The sequence below is a fragment of the Eriocheir sinensis genome, chromosome 53 (genome assembly GCF_024679095.1).
Source record: "Eriocheir sinensis breed Jianghai 21 chromosome 53, ASM2467909v1, whole genome shotgun sequence".
NCBI classification, from domain to species: domain Eukaryota; kingdom Metazoa; phylum Arthropoda; class Malacostraca; order Decapoda; family Varunidae; genus Eriocheir; species Eriocheir sinensis.
Window position 1 is genome coordinate 3,392,556 of NC_066561.1, and position 15,644 is coordinate 3,408,199.

General features: G+C 40.6%; 1 protein-coding gene across 1 annotated transcript in view; it reads right to left on the bottom strand.

Annotated features, from left to right (window-relative positions):
• LOC126983195 (uncharacterized) overlaps nt 1-5,796 on the bottom strand; it is an 89,874-nt gene extending 84,078 nt beyond the window's left edge. Inside the window, exon 1 of the mRNA XM_050835771.1 lies at nt 5,674-5,796. The gene's annotated coding sequence lies outside the window, so the exon portion shown is untranslated. The remainder of the gene's footprint in view (nt 1-5,673) is intronic.
• Between the last annotated feature and the right edge of the window lie 9,848 nt (nt 5,797-15,644).

The window sequence follows — 15,644 nt, forward strand, 5'->3', positions numbered from 1 at the left end:
TGGGGTGCCTTGTATATGCCCACCAGCCCCTAGCAGACTCCTAATGTTTTTTTTTTTTGTTTTTTTTTACAGCTCAAGGGCAAAAAAAGGAAAAAGAAGAGAAAACAATAATGAAAAAAAAAGCCTCTTACGAAAAAAAAGTGCATTGGACATAACGTTCAATGCACTTTTTTCTCCCTTCCTTCCCTTCCCTTCACCTCCTCCAACTCCCTTCCCTCCCTCTTTCATACCTTCCTTTCCCATCACCTTTTCCACTACATTCCTATACTGTCTTCTCTTTTAGCCCCTTTCCCTCCCTTCCCCTCTCCCCTTCCCTTCCCTTCCCTACCTTCCCTTCCTTCCATTTCCCTTCCTCACCGTCATTTCCCTTCATCTTTTCTACTTTTACTTTCCCATACTGTCTTCTCCCCTTCCCTTCCCTTCCATTCCCTACCTTCCCTTCCTTCCATTTCCCTTCCTCACCGTCATTTCCCTTCATCTTTTCTACTTTTACTTTCCCATACTCTCTTCTCCCCTTCCTTCCTTCCATTCCCTACCTTCCCTTCCTTCCATTTCCCTTCCTCACCGTCATTTCCCTTCATCTTTTCTACTTTTACTTTCCCATACTCTCTTCTCCCCTTCCCTTCCCTTCCATTCCCTACCTTCCCTTCCTTCCATTTCCCTTCCTCACCGTCATTTCCCTTCATCTTTTCTACTTTTACTTTCCCATACTCTCTTCTCCCCTTCCCTTCCCTTCCATTCATTTCCCTTTCATTCTGTTCCCTTTTCTCCTTCCCTTCCCTTCTCTCCCGTACCCCTTTTCTTACCTCCCTCTCCTTTACCTTCCCTTCCCGTCAACTATTCCACAACATTCCTATACTGTCTTCTCTTCTAGCCCCCTCCCCTCCCTTCCCCCTCCCCTTCCCTTCCCTTCCCTTCCCTTCATTATTTTATATTTCTTTATTCCTCCGCTCTCTTCTCCCCCACCCCTCTCCATTTCCCCTTCCTTCCTTAACTCCCTCCCTTACCCTTCCCATCCTCTCCTTTACTTTTCCTTCCTACCCCCCATCCTTTTCTGCTCCTACATTCCTATACCATCATTCCCCCTCCTTCCTCCCCTCTGGTCCAGACAAAATTACACCTAGAATTTTAAAAGAAATCAAACATCAAATTTGTAAACCATTCTCCATCATATTCAATAAATCTTTAACAGCTGGAAAAGTTCCGTCGGATTGGAAACTAGCAAATGTCACACCAATTTTCAAAAAGGGGGACAAGTCTCATCCAGGAAACTATCGGTCAATTAGCCTGACATCGAGACTATCATTCGCGACAATATGGTGAAATTCTTCGAAGAAAATAATATAATAAATAATTCGCAACACGGTTTTCGAGTAAACGTTCGTGTTTAACTAACTTACTTGATTTTTTTCATTATATTTTTGAGGTGTTCGATGAAAGCAGATCAGTAGATATCATATATCTGGATTTTCAAAAGGCATTTGATAAGGCCCCCCACAAACGATTGCTCAGCAAACTATTGGCGCACGGTATCTCGGGTAACATTCACAATTGGCTTGCGGACTGGCTCTCTGAGCGGAAACAGAGAGTAGTTCTAAACGGTGTTTCATCTGACTGGCTCGATGTCAGAAGCGGCGTACCTCAAGGATCAGTGCTTGGTCCCACGCTCTTAGAAATATAAAACTTTGCTGATGACACAAAAATTGCTAGTAAAGTAACTGCGACACTCGACGAAGAAGCTTTACAATCAGATCTAGATCGACTTGCACGTTGGGCCAATCAATGGCAAATGAAATTTAACGTTGACAAATGTAAAGTGTTGCACATCGGAAAAAATAACAATCGCGTTCGGTACGTAATGAATGGCCAATAACTTTCTGCAGTAAGTAAAGAAAAGGATCTTGGAATCACTATATCAAGCGATATAAAGCCCGGTCAGCATTGTTCAGAGGTAGTTAAAACTGCAAACAAAATGGTTGGCTTCATCGGACGAGTCTTTAATAATAAATCGGAAAAAAAGTATTATTAAACCTGTATAATTCATTGGTTCGACCCCGTCTAGAGTACTGTGTAGTTTTGGTCTCCCTACTAAAAAAGTTGGAACGGGTTCAACGAAGAGTAACAAAGATGATTCCTAGGTTGATAAATTTATCATATGAACAAAGGCTTAAAGAAGTAAATTTATTCAGCCTATCAAAACGAAGAATGCGAGGCGATCTAATAGAAGTGTTTAAAATGTTTAAAGGATTCAGTGATATTAATGCGGAAGATTACTTTACAATTGATCGATCAAATAGAACAAGAAGAAATCACAATTTGAAGATAAGTGGTAAAAGATTCTCGTCGCACGAAGCTAAACACTTCTTCTTCAATCGAGTTGTTAATGTTTGGAACTCTCTACCTGTGATGTCGTTGATAGTACAACAGTTACGGCCTTCAAGAATAGATTAGACAAGTGTTTTGAATCCAACCAGCAACTAAGATATTACTCATTGTCGTAATAACGTTAAGTTCTTTCGAATACTGGTGTCCTTGTCCGCTTTTATCACCCGGTTAGTGGTAGCAGTAATGGTAGTTCTTTCCTCTTTCCTACATAATTTCCATGCAGTTTTTCCATGCTGCATGGTTCTTTTTCCTTTCCTGCCTCAGGGCACCTTTGCTGTCCTTCATCTTCCACCTTTGATTAGATAGCTAGTGTAGCTTGTCACAAACAGCCTCGTAAGGACCAGGAAGTCTGCTGTTGTTTGTTCTTCCTTTGTGGTACTTTGTGTTCCCCCTTCCCCCCAGCGTAACAAGCGTTTAACACGTCACGCCGCCACACACACTCCTTCCAGCAACTCGGTGTAGCATAATTACCACCTTGCTACTGCCCCCTCCACCCCGCCCCATCCCCCCTTCTAGGTTGCTCTTTTGCCCTGATTCGCTGCTCAGAACACATACGAAGCATTGCCCGTTAGCTTTCCTTCCCTCTTCTCTTTCCCTTCTACCTCTACTACTGTCTTTTCTTCCTCTCTTCTCTCTCCTCCTCCTCCTGTCTTTTCCTTCCCCATTTTCTCTTCCTTTATCATTGCCTGTTAGTTTTCCTCCCTGTCAAGCACTCCCTGTCTCTTCTCTCCCTTCTTCACCCTCCTCTACTACCCATCCTTCTGTCTTTTCTCTCTTCTCTTTTTCTCTCCCTCTCGCATTGCCTGTTTTAGCTTCCCTTTGTTGAGCTTTTCCTCTCTCTCTCTCTCTCTCTCTCTCTCTCTCTCTCTCTCTCTCTCTCTCTCTCTCTCTCTCTCTCTCTCTCTCCTCTACTTTTCCTCATGTCTTTTCCATACCGTTTGTCTTTCTCTGTCTTTTCCTCTCTGTCTCCCTCTTTCAATCTTTCTATCTATCTATCTATCTATCTATCTCTGCCCTTTTCTCTCCTCTCCACCTCTTCGTAGCTCTCTTTCCTCTCCCTCCCTCCTTTTCTCCTTTCTCTTCTCCATTTCTCTCCTCTCCCTTTCTTTCCTTCCTTCTTCCTTCCTTTCTTCATCTTTCATTACCTATCTTTTCCCGCTCTTTTCTCTACTCTCCACTCGTCACTTTTTCTCCATTCTACTTTCCTCACACTCTTCCATCTCTCGTTTTTTCCTTTTCTCCACCCTTCCTTCCTTCCTTCCTTCCTTCCTTTATTCATTCGCTTCCTACTTTAGCCATTCTTTCTTTATCGATTCCTGTCTTTCACTCCTTTCCTCTCTCTTCTTCCTTAATCCCCTTTCCTTTCCCTCCTCCTCATCCTTCATCCCCTTTCCTTTCCTCCCTCTTTCTCTTTTCCCTCGCCCTTTCTCTCCTTCTTATATCCCTCTTCCACTTCCCTCCAAGAGAGAGAGAGAGAGAGAGAGAGAGAGAGAGGGTAAAGGTAGGGTAATGTAGAGGAAGGGAGGAGAAGGGAAGGGAAAGAGGAGGAGAGAGGCGTGGAGGGATATCAAGTGCAGTAAACAAAGAGGAAGGAGGAAGGGAGGGAGGGAGGGAGGAAGAAGAGGAAGAAGAGGAGGAGGAGGAGGAGGAGGAGGAGGAGGAGGAGGAGGAAGAAGAAAAGGAAGAGGGGGGGGGGGGTTATAACAACGCCCCTTGCACTGCTGCGTTATCGTTTGCGCACGCACACACACACACACACACACACACACACACACACTCTCTTCTCATCAAGCTCTTTAAATCCTCAAATTGTTCACGCATTTACGTTTATAGCTTAATCGCACATACCACTCTCTCTCTCTCTCTCTCTCTCTCTCTCTCTCTCTCTCTCTCTCTCTCTCTCTCTCTCTTGGTTTCTTTGTATCTCTATTTATCTCTATCTCTCTCTTTTTCTCCTCTCCTTATCTTCATGGCTCTTTCCTCTCTCTCTCTCTCTCTCTCTCTCTCTCTCTCTCTCTCTCTCTCTCTCTTGGTTTCTCTGTATCTCTATTTATCTCTATCTCTCTCTTTTCTCCTCTCCTTATCTTCATAGCTCTTTCCTCTCCCCTCTCTCTCTCTCTCTCTCTCTCTCTCTCTCTCTCTCTCTCTCTCTCTCTCTCTCTCTCTCTCTCTCTCTCTCTCTCTCTCTCTCTCTCTCTCTCTCTCTCTCTTGGTTTCTCTGTATCTCTATTTATCTCTATCTCTCTCTTTTTCTCCTCTCCTTATCTTCATAGCTCTTTCCTCTCCTCTCTCTCTCTCTCTCTCTCTCTCTCTCTCTCTCTCTCTCTCTCTCTCTCTCTCTCTCTCTCTCTCTCTCTCTCGTGAAGCCCTCCATGTCCTCCTCACCTGCCTGACTCAGCGAATAATTACGTAATTTCTCACGTGACACACCTCTACACAGCTCTCCAGACAGGTGTTCAAGGTCGCCAGGTAGACGCTCATTAAGGTAGTCACGTACATACCTGGACTCACTCATACACGCCTACATTAACCTTGAATTTCTTGGTGTTAGTCTTAAAATGTATTACAGCTATTACGTTTTACTATGACATATTACGGGGGGGTTTTGTTCCTTGTATGTTTATGTTTTGGTTTACTTTTTTGGGGGTTATTTCGTTGGGGATATACTTATTCACTTAACAATGCAAAATGAGATAAGTTTATACATGAATTCACTGGACTTCCTGCACTTTTCATACTTATACATAAACACATACAGACACATATTCATATATACATAGAAACATACAAGTGAATTTAAACTTACTTTTTGGGGGGTATTTCGTTGGGGATATACTTATACACTTGACAATGCAAAATGAGATAAGTTTATACATGAATTCACTGGACTTCCTGCACTTTTGATACTTATACATAAACACATAGACACATATTCATATATACATAGAAACATACGAGTGAATTTAAACTATAACACGCAGTACCTATGAAGTGTACAAGGCTTTCCGTAAACGGCTCCATACTAATCCACATTCATTCATTCATACGTTCATTCATACATACAAATACACTTATAAATGTAAAATAAGACACGCAATACATAATTAAATTCACTGGACTCTCTCTAAACAACATAATATAAACACACACACACACACACACACACACACACACACACACACACACATACATACATTAAGCCATACACCCTTCAATACACCCGAAAACACTTAGCTATACACACACACACACACACACACACACACACACACACACACACACACTTACCCCCTTAGCTGTAGCCGTGTGGGTGAGCGAGTGAGTGAGTGGCGGGAGAGAGAGGGAGACACGCGCTGTTATACTGATGCTGAAACTGGCGGGGAGAGAGAGAGAGAGAGAGAGAGAGAGAGAGAGAGATGCAAGGGTGTTACTATCCAAGCTTAGTCAGACCCCCTCCTCCCCCCCCGCCCTCCCTCCCTCCCTTCCTTCCATGGTCCCCCCCCTTTCTAAATCCCTGCCTGCCTCCCTCCCTCCCTTCCTTCCTCCCTCTTTCCCTCCCTCCCTCCCTCTCCATCCATTCCTCTCACCCTTCCTCACCTCTCCTTTCCCTCCCTCCCTTCCCAGACCCCCTTACCTCCTTCCTCCCTCCTTCCCTTCCCTCCTTCCATCCTCTCTTCCGCCCTCCCCCCCTTCCCATCCCTTCCTTCCCTCCCTTCCTTCCTTGCCCCTCCCTCCCCCTTTCCTCTTTTCCTCAATCCCTACCTCTTCTCCCTTTCTCTCTCCCTCTCTCCCCCCTCACTCTCCCCCTTCCTCTCCTCCCCTCCTCCCTATCGAATGTTCAAGTTTACCGTAGATTAGTTATCATCAACAACACACACACACACACACACACACACACACACACACACACACACACTTGGAAATGGCATCACGTGTTAATGACTTCGCTGTCCTTTTTTTTGTTTGTTTGTTTCTTTGTTTTGTTTTTATACTTTTTTTAATTTTTTTTTTATTTAGTTTTTTTTTTAATTTCTTTTTTTTTTGATACTATTTTTTATTTCACGGTGTTTTTTTATTTCATTTTTCAGTGTTTGTTTATTCGTTATTTTTTTATTTTTTTTATTGATTCATGTTTTATTTTATTTCTGATGTTTTTATTTCCAATTTTTCGTTTTATTTTTTTCCTATTTTTTATTTCACGATGTTTACTTTTTCCACTTGTTCATCATCAGTGCCTCCACCATCATCATCATCATCATCATCATCATCATCGTCATCGTCATCGTCATCGTCATCATCATCATCATCATCATCATCATCGTCATCGTCATCGTCATCGTCATCGTCATCGTCATCGTCATCATCATCATCATTAGACTTCCCTGAATAGTCCGCGGAATGATGAAGGCCTTTCCCAACGTCCTCCGCTTATCTCCGTCCGATAGCGTGTGTACTAATCCATCCTGACTTCTGTACTTGTTTGTTTGTTTGTTTTGGTAGGATTAAGTCAAGCTCGTAACACATTTCAGAGTTATAGTTCCTTATCTAACCTTACACACACACACACACACACACACACACACAGTCACCCATAATTATTACTCGATTCCGAAAGATTTATTTTTTCATACGTGGATTGAATCTTTCCCTTGTGTGTGTCTGTGTGTGTGTGTGTGTGTGTGTGTGTGTGTGTGTGTGTGTGTGTGTGTGTGTGTGTGTGTGTGTGTGTGTGTATGTATGTATGTATGTGTATGTGTGTGTGTGTGTGTGTGTGTTGGGGTAAGGTGATATCGGTGGCGTTGTGATACCAGTCAGGAGTCTTGTAATTCCTATTGAGAGGGTCTTCTGTTGAAAGAAGTTGAATAATGCAGAGTGAAGTCATCAGCGTATGAGTGGACAGGACAGTTTGTTAAGGAAAGAAGATCATTGATGAATAACAGGAAGAGAGTGGGTGATAGGACAGAGGGGAAGAACAGTGACCTTCTACCACAGCGGAGATAGAACGGCCGGAAAGGAAGCTGGAGATAAAGGAACAGACAGAAGGATCGACACCGTAAGAGGGCAGTTTAGAAAGCAAAGACTTGTGCCAGACTCTATCGAAGGCTTTCTATATGTTTAGCGCTACCGAGAAAGTTTCACCTCCCTTCTTACTCCTGAGATTAACCTTGATTCATAATTCTTCATCCTCCGTTTCTTTGCTGTCCTCACATTTTTTACTCTTTATTTTCATTATCTTATTCTCTTTTCTCATTTTCTTATCCTTCATTTATATGTCTTCACCTTCCGTCTCCTTACTCTTGTTTCTCTTCATTTTCATCATCATATTCTTTTTTTCCTCCTCATCCTCCTCATCCTTCATTTATATAGCTTCACCTTCCTTTTCCCTGCTCTCTTTTTTTTTTCTTTACCATCATCATATTCTCCCTTCCTCTCTTCCTTAATTTTTTTGTCTTCATTTTCATCATCATATTCTCTTTCCTCCTCATCCTCTTCCTTCTCTTCCTCTTCTTCTTCTTCTTCTACTCATTACTATCGCTATTATTTCTGCTTCCCTTCCTCCTCCTCCTCCTCCTCCTCCTTCTCCTCTTCCTCCTCCTCACTCCGAGTTTTATAAGCTTCAAATGACCTCCATAACTTGCAGAACCGGTCTACAGATTCAAGCGAGGAGATATAGTTCAGATATTAGGAGAAGGTTTTTTTTTCACATCTCTCTACCGTCGCATCTTCTGTCAGTGAAATAAACTTGAAAACCAAACGATATAAACTAAAGCAATTCAAGCCTGTAATCACCCAACTGTGGCCGAGTCAGCTCAGGTGTTTGTCCTAAATTAAAAGTCTTAACTGGAAGCCTCGTGTCTTATCTCCTGGTAAATCTTCTTCCTCGAGGTTAGGTGTTTTGTAACGTCTCCACCCTTCCAGATAGTACCCAAAGGCCTTGTTTGCCCTCGTCTGGAGTATGCATCTCATGTAGCGGGAGTTATATAAAAGAAAAAGAGAGAGAAATATAACCCAGACAGACAGACATAATTTTATATACAGACAGACAGACATATAGATTTTAAGACACTTAGAATACACACACACACACACACACACACACACACACACACACACACACACACACACACACACACACCGCCTTGTTGGACAGAGTAGAATCAAAGGCTCCCCTCTTGATGACAGTCCTCTACCTCTTAAATTCCTCCACAGTTTTCCCGCTCTTTCTATCTACTATCGATGTTTTCATGCTGACTGCTCTCTTGAACTTGCTAACTTCATGCCTCCCCCTCCCGCCGCCCCGATGCATACGCGTTTCTATTCCTGCTGATCCCTGCTTAGACTATCCAACTCCCTTATGCAAGAGTTAACCTACATCATTCCTTCATCCCTTCGCTGGTAAACGTCCGTCTGTAATTCCTTCTGCCTACGATTTGAACTGTTCCAAGAGGGGAGTATTGCAACACCTCTCCAGCCGAAGTTAAAGGGGCTATTACACTGGGCAAATTTTCCGTGGATCTTCAGTCAAACCACGATTTCCGCTGGCGTGGTTCTCATATTTCCGTGGTTTTCTGACGTGTCCACGATCTTCCAAAGCTACGGTCGATTTCCCCGAAGGACGACGGTATTACTCACCATCATCAGCAGCAATAACAAGAAACAAATGAGAACCAGGCCAGCGGATATCGTGGTTTGACTGAAGATCCACGGAAAATCTGCCCCTTAACTCTTCCCAGCTACCCGCACCATCCACTTTGCGGGAGCAGTTCAAGCAGGCTACTTTTGGGGGTATCATGTTTTGGGGTATATTTTTTTTCTTTTGCCCTTGAGCTTCTTTCTTAACTGTAAAAAATAAATGAATTGAGCGAGCACCACCCCGCGCCATAACCCCCCTTGTGTCGCCTCGCCAGCCGGGCCATAATGGTTAGGCAAGAGTGCCGGCTGTCCGCACCGAGATTACACCCTCTAGTCCGCGCTAACAGCACCCTTGACTCGTCCGCAGCGGGGGGGGGGGTGGGGGATGGGGGGGGGTGTCTCTCTCTCTCTCTCTCTCTCTCTCTCTCTCTCTCTCTCTCTCTCTCTCTCTCTCTCTCTCTCTCTCTTGTCCGCAGCGGGGGTTGGGGTGGGGTTGTGTCTCTCTCTCTCTCTCTCTCTCTCTCTCTCTCTCTCTCTCTCTCTCTCTCTCTCTCTCTCTCTCTCTCTCTCTCTCTCTCTCTCTCTCTCTCTCTCTCTCTCTCGTTAATTTTTTTTTTATCTCTTGTAGTTGCATGACGGACAGTGTGTGTGTGTGTGTGTGTGTGTGTGTGTGTGTGTGTGTGTGTGTGTGTGTGTGTGTGTGTGTGTGTGTGTGTGACCTTGGGATTCTCTTGTGCGTTAATGAATGCCTAAAAAAAAAAAGTATAAAGTATGTGTTTCTCTTTTTGTTGTTCTTTTTCTTGTTGTATTATCTTGTCTTTTTTTTCCTTCGTATTTTTTCTTCTTCTTCTTCATCATCATCGTTTTTTTTCATTTTCGTTTTCTTCATATTTTATTTTTCCTTCGTACTTTTTTTCATTTTTTTTCATTATGTTCCTCCTCCTCCTCCTCCTCCTCCTTCTCCTTCGTCTTTCCCACTATCTACGCTATTTATTCTCTCTCTCTCTCTCTCTCTCTCTCTCTCTCTCTCTCTCTCTCTCTCTCTCTCTCTCTCTCTCTCTCTCTCTCTCTCTCTCTCTCTCTCTCTCTCTCTCTCTCTCTCCCCCCCCTTCATGTCTTCTCTTCTCAATTACCTCCTTCTTTATTCTTTTTATCATTCCTTTCTACTTCCTCCTCAACCTATTCTGTCTCCTCCTCCTCCTCCTCCTCCTCGTCCTCTTCCTCCTCCTCGGATCCTTTCTCCTTAATACTCGTAGTTCTTTTCTCATTTTCCTTTTACTATTGCTTCTTATTTCTTGTTCCACTTTCTTAATCTTTTTTTCTCCCTCTTTTCCTCCGTCTCCTCTTCTTCTTCCAGCTCCCTCTGTATGTGATTCCCTTTCTTCCTCCTCCTCCTCCTCCTCCTGGGCTAATGACGTGCCTCACCTTGAATGCTCGCCGGTAAGAGCCGCGGCGGAACACAAATACCGCTGACCGACATTAAAATAGATAAGGTGTGCAATTGCGCCCCGAAAGGTGTGTGTTGATACAGGTGAAGGTGAGAGCCAGGTGTTGGGAGGGGGGAGGGGGGGGGACAAGGAAACCAAGGACGGAAAAAAGGGAAAAAAATAGATTGGGAAGGAATGGGAACGGGAAGGAGAAATGTGCTCGAGAGAAAGTAAAAAGGAAAAACAAAGAAAATTAGAAAGCCAAACAGAAGCGAAGAAGGAAAAACAAAGAGAATTAGAAAGGACAACAGAAACGAAGAAGGAAAAATAAAGAGAATTAGAAAGGACAACAGAAACGAAGAAGGAAAAAATAAAGAGAATTAGAAAGGACAACAGAAACGAAGAAGGAAAAAATAAAGAAAATTAGAAAGGACATCAGGAACGAAGAAGGAAAAATTGCCGGGGAGAGAAAAAAAGAAAAAAATATTTGGGAAAGGAGAAAAATAAGAAGATATGTAAGTCTGTATAGAAAGGGAAAAAAAATCAGAAAGGAGAACAGAAAGAAGGAAGAAAAGGACACCAAGAAAAGAAAAGAGGGAAAAAAGTTTGTACGTAGGAAAAAAAAGAAAAGTGGAAAGAAGGAAAATAAGATGATTAGAAAAGTGGAAAGAAAGGGGGAAGGAAAAGAGGCCAAGAAAAGGAAAAGCAAATATTTGGAAAGGAAAACTAGTAGAAGGGAGGAATGATCTTGAATGAAATGTAGAAAGAAGAGGAAAAGAGGATTACAAAAAGGAAACAGAAGGGAGGAAGGAAAATACCGAAGAAGAAAAATTTGAAAAGGGTTGAAAAGGTGAAAGAAAATGAGGGAAAAATGTAAGCAAGGTACGTAGGAGAGAAAGAAAAGAAGGAAGAAGAAAACAATTGAAAAGGGTGAGGAAAAATGAAATGTAGAAAGAAGTGAAAAAAAGAGAATTACAAAAGGAAACAGAAGGAAGGAAAATTACCGATGAAAAAAACTTGAAAAGGGTTGAAAAGGTGAAAGAATAGGAAGGAAAAATGTAAATAAGATACGTAGGAGAGAAAGAAAAGAAGGAAGAAGAAAATAATTGAAAAGGGGGAGGAAAAATGAAATGTAGAAAGAAGAAAAAATGAGAATTACAAAAGGAAACAGAAGGGAAGAAGGAAAATACCGAAGAAGGAAAATTTGAAAAGGGTTGAAAAGGTGAAAGAATAGGAAGGAAAAATGTAGGAAAGAAAGAAAAGAAGGAAGAAGAAAACAATTGAAAAGGGGGAGGAAAAATGAACTGTAGAAATAAGAGAAAAAGAGGATTACAAAAGGAAACAAAAGGGCGGAAGGAAAATACCGAAGAAGGAAAATTTGAAAAGGGTTGAAAAGGTGAAAGAAAATGAGGGAAAAATGTAAGCAAGGTACGTAGGAGAGAAAGAAAAGAAGGAAGAAGAAAATAATTGAAATGGGGGAGGAAAAATTAAATGTAGAAATAAGAGAAAAAGAGGATTACAAAAGGAAACAAAAGGGAGGAAGGAAAATACCAAAAAAATAAGAACTGAAAATGGTTTGGGAAGGAGAAGGAAAAGGAGGGAAAAATATGAGTAGCGTCCCTAGGAGAAAAAGAAAAGAAGGAAGAGGAAAATAATTGAAAAAGAGGGAGGAAAGGAGGAAGAGAGAGAACGTCAAGGAAATAAGAAAAGGGAAAAAGGTTGGGAAGGAAAAGAAATAGGAAGTGGAAATGCGAGCGAGGATACGAAAAAAAGACAAAAAGTAAAAAGAAAAGAAAACGATAACCAGAGAGAGGAGGAGAATGGATGAAAGAAAGGGAGAGTGAAAAAAAGGAGAAAGACGAGAGACGGGAAAAGGGAAAAAAATATAAGGAATAGGACAAGGAAAAAGACTAGATATTTTTTTTTTTACAACAAAGGAGGCAGCTCAAGGGCACACAAAAAGGAAACAATAATATAAAAAAAAAGCCCGCTACTCGCTGCTCCTAAAAAGAATCCAAAGAGGTGGCCGAAAGAGGGGTCAATTTCCACTCATGATTTTTTTTATTAAAGTGATGAATGTAACTTATAAAAAAAATGTCTTTGAAACCTGAAGTAAAGAGACAATGATTAAAATAAAAAGTATACAATAGAAAAGTAAAATATGGAAAAGTATGGGAAAAAGATGAAACTGAAATCAAAGGAAGGAGAAAACGAGAGAAGAGGAAGGAATAGAAAACAACATTAAAGAGGAAGAGGAAAGAAAATACAATAATCAGAAAAGTTTGGGATACAGAAAAGTAGAAAATAAAGGATGAAACAAAAGAAAAGTAAAGAAGAGGAAAACGAGGAAAAAAGGAACGATTAGAAAAGACCATAAAAGAGAAAAAGGGAATATAAATAAAAATATATAGAAAAGTAGGAGAAAATAAAAAAAATGAAACAAAAGAAAAGTGAAGAAGAGGAAAACGAGGAAAAAGGAACGATTAGAAAAGAACATAAAAGAGAAAAAGGGAATATAAAAAAAGCAAAAAAATATAGAAAAGTAGGAGAAAAAAAAATTAAACAAAAGAAAAGTGAAGAAGAGGAAAACGAGGAAAAAGGAACGATTAGAAAAGATCATAAAAGAGAAAAAGGGAATATAAAACAAACAAAACAATATATAGAAAATTAGGAGAAAAAAAAAAAAACATGTAAAGCAGAAAACAGAAAAGGAAAAAAATGAAATGAATAAGGAAAGAGGAAAAGAAAAAGAAGCGAAAGGAAAATTAAATAGAAAACAGAAAAGAAAAAAATGAAATGAATAAGGAAAGAGGAAAGAAAAAGAAGCAAAAGAAAAATGAAGAAGAAAACAGAAAAGGAAAAAAACAAATGAATAAGGAAAGAGGAAAAGAAAAAGAAGCAAAAGAAAAATTAAATAGAAAACAGAAAAGGAAAAAATAAAATGAATAAGGAAAAGAAGAAAGGAAAAAGAAGGAAAATGAAGTAGAAAACAGAAAAAGGAAAAGAAACAAGAGGGAAAACGACCAAAGAAAAATGAAAAAAAGAAAAGGAAAGAATAACAAAGAACATAAAAGGGAAAAAAATAGCCAGAAGAAGAAGAAGAAGATCAGAGAAAAAGTAGACAAGAAGTAGAAAAGAAAAGTTGAAGAAAAGGGGGATTAGAGAAGAGGAGCAAAGAAGAAGAAGAAAAGGAGTAGAGAAGAAGAGTAGAAGAAGTAGAGAAGAAAGTAAAGAAGTGAAAGAAAAAGAGTAGAGAAGTAGAGAAGAAAAGAAAAGAGAAAAAAGAGAATAGAAGTAGAAAAAGATTAGAAAAAGGAAAGAAAAGAAAAAAAGAAAGAAAAGAGAAAAGAAAAGAGAAAAGAAATAGAGAAAAGAAAAGAAGAAAATAGAGGAAATAAGAAGAAGAAGAAGAAGAAGAAAAAGAGAATAGAAGTAGAAAAGAAAAGATTAGAGAAATAGAAATAGAGAAGAAAGTAAAGACAAAAAAGAGAATAAAGTAGAAAAAGAGAAAGAAAGTAGAAGAAGAGAAAAGAGAATAGAAGAAGAAAGATTAGAGAAATAGAGGAAATAGAAAAGAAAAAAGAAGAAAAAAAGAATAGAAGTAGAAAAGAGAATAGAAGTAGAGAAAAAGATTAGAGAAATAGAGGAAATAGAGAAGAAAGTAAAGAAGTAAAAAAAAGAGAATAGAAGTAGAGAAAAAGAGAATAGAAGTAGAGAAAAAGAGAATAGAAGTAGAGAAAAAGATTAGAGAAATAGAGGAAATAGAGAAGAAAGTAAAGAAGTAAAAAAAAGAGAATAGAAGTAGAGAAAAAGAGAATAGAAGTAGAGAAAAAGATTAGAGAAATAGAGGAAATAGAGAAGAAAGTAAAGAAGTAAAAAAAAGAGAATAGAAGTAGAGAAAAAGAGTAGAGAAGTAGAGGAAATAGAGAAGAAAGTAAAGAAGTAAAAAAAAAGAGCACAGAAGTAGAGAAAAAGATTAGAGAAGTAGAGAAAGTAGAGAAAAAGTAAAGAAATAAAAGAAAACAGGACTAAAGAAGAGAAGAGCAGAGAGGCAGGATAGAGTAGAGGAGAAAAATAGCGAACATTGCACTGAGTCATCCGTCAGCAGCACCCCGAGGCAAGGCGCAGCGTGATGGATGTGCCGCCAGAGTGATGGGTGGCGGCCCTCCCCTCTCGCCCCCCTCCTCGCCCCCCTCACCCCACCCCGCTCCCCCACCACACTCACAGCTGGACGTGGATTCACTTTATTTCTCAGGCGACGCGAGTTTATTCCGCTTCCGTGTGTGTGTGTGTGTGTGTGTGTGTGTGTGTGTGTGTAAGAGAGAGAGAGAGAGAGAGAGAGAGAGAGAGAGAGAGAGAGAGAGAGAGAGAGAGAGAGATGCATTACAGACATAGACGGATTCCCCCTTCCTCCCCTCCCTCAGTCACACCACCCGCCACTGGAACAAGTATCCTGCAAAAGTTCGTAGACCAAAACCGATTCCCTCATATATAATTTACTCTGTCGCGTCAAGAGTAAAATTGATATATCAGCATACAAGTTAGAGGCAATTGAAGAAGAAAACAAAAAAAGGAGTAGAAAGAGAGAGAAAAAAGGAAAACGTAAGAATGACAATGAGCATGAAAGGGAAAATGCCAATAGAAAATACTAAAGAAATAGGAACTAAAAATGGTTTGAGAAGGTGAAAGAATATGAGGGAAAAATGTGAGTGAGGTACGTCGGAAAGAAAAAAAGGAAAAATAAAAAAAATAACTGAAAAGGGGAAGGAAAGGAGGAAGAAAAAGAATCAAGGAAATAAGAAAAGTAAAATAATATGGGAAGGAAAATAAATAGTAAGTAGAAATGCGAGTGAGGGTACGAAGAAAAGTCGAAAGAAAAGAAAAAGTGGAGAACCAGAAAGGGGAGAAGAAAGGATGAAGGAAAGTAGAGTTGATTGAACCACTAAAAAAGGCAACCTCGTTATAGGCCAACCAGCTATCCGTTGCCTGCTCTTCAATGTTTCTTTTCCTCCTTCTCGGGACAGCAGAAAGCATGACTCGCCACGAAGCTGACCTTGGCTGTAGCGACGCCTTAAGCCACGTCTCAAGTCCTATTACTCTCGGTAGACTGAAGGACGCCTGCCACCCACCCAGCGCTGAGATAGCCAGGCAGGGCACGCACTCAGACGCTTTCGGTTCGCACACTAAATATTTTCAAGG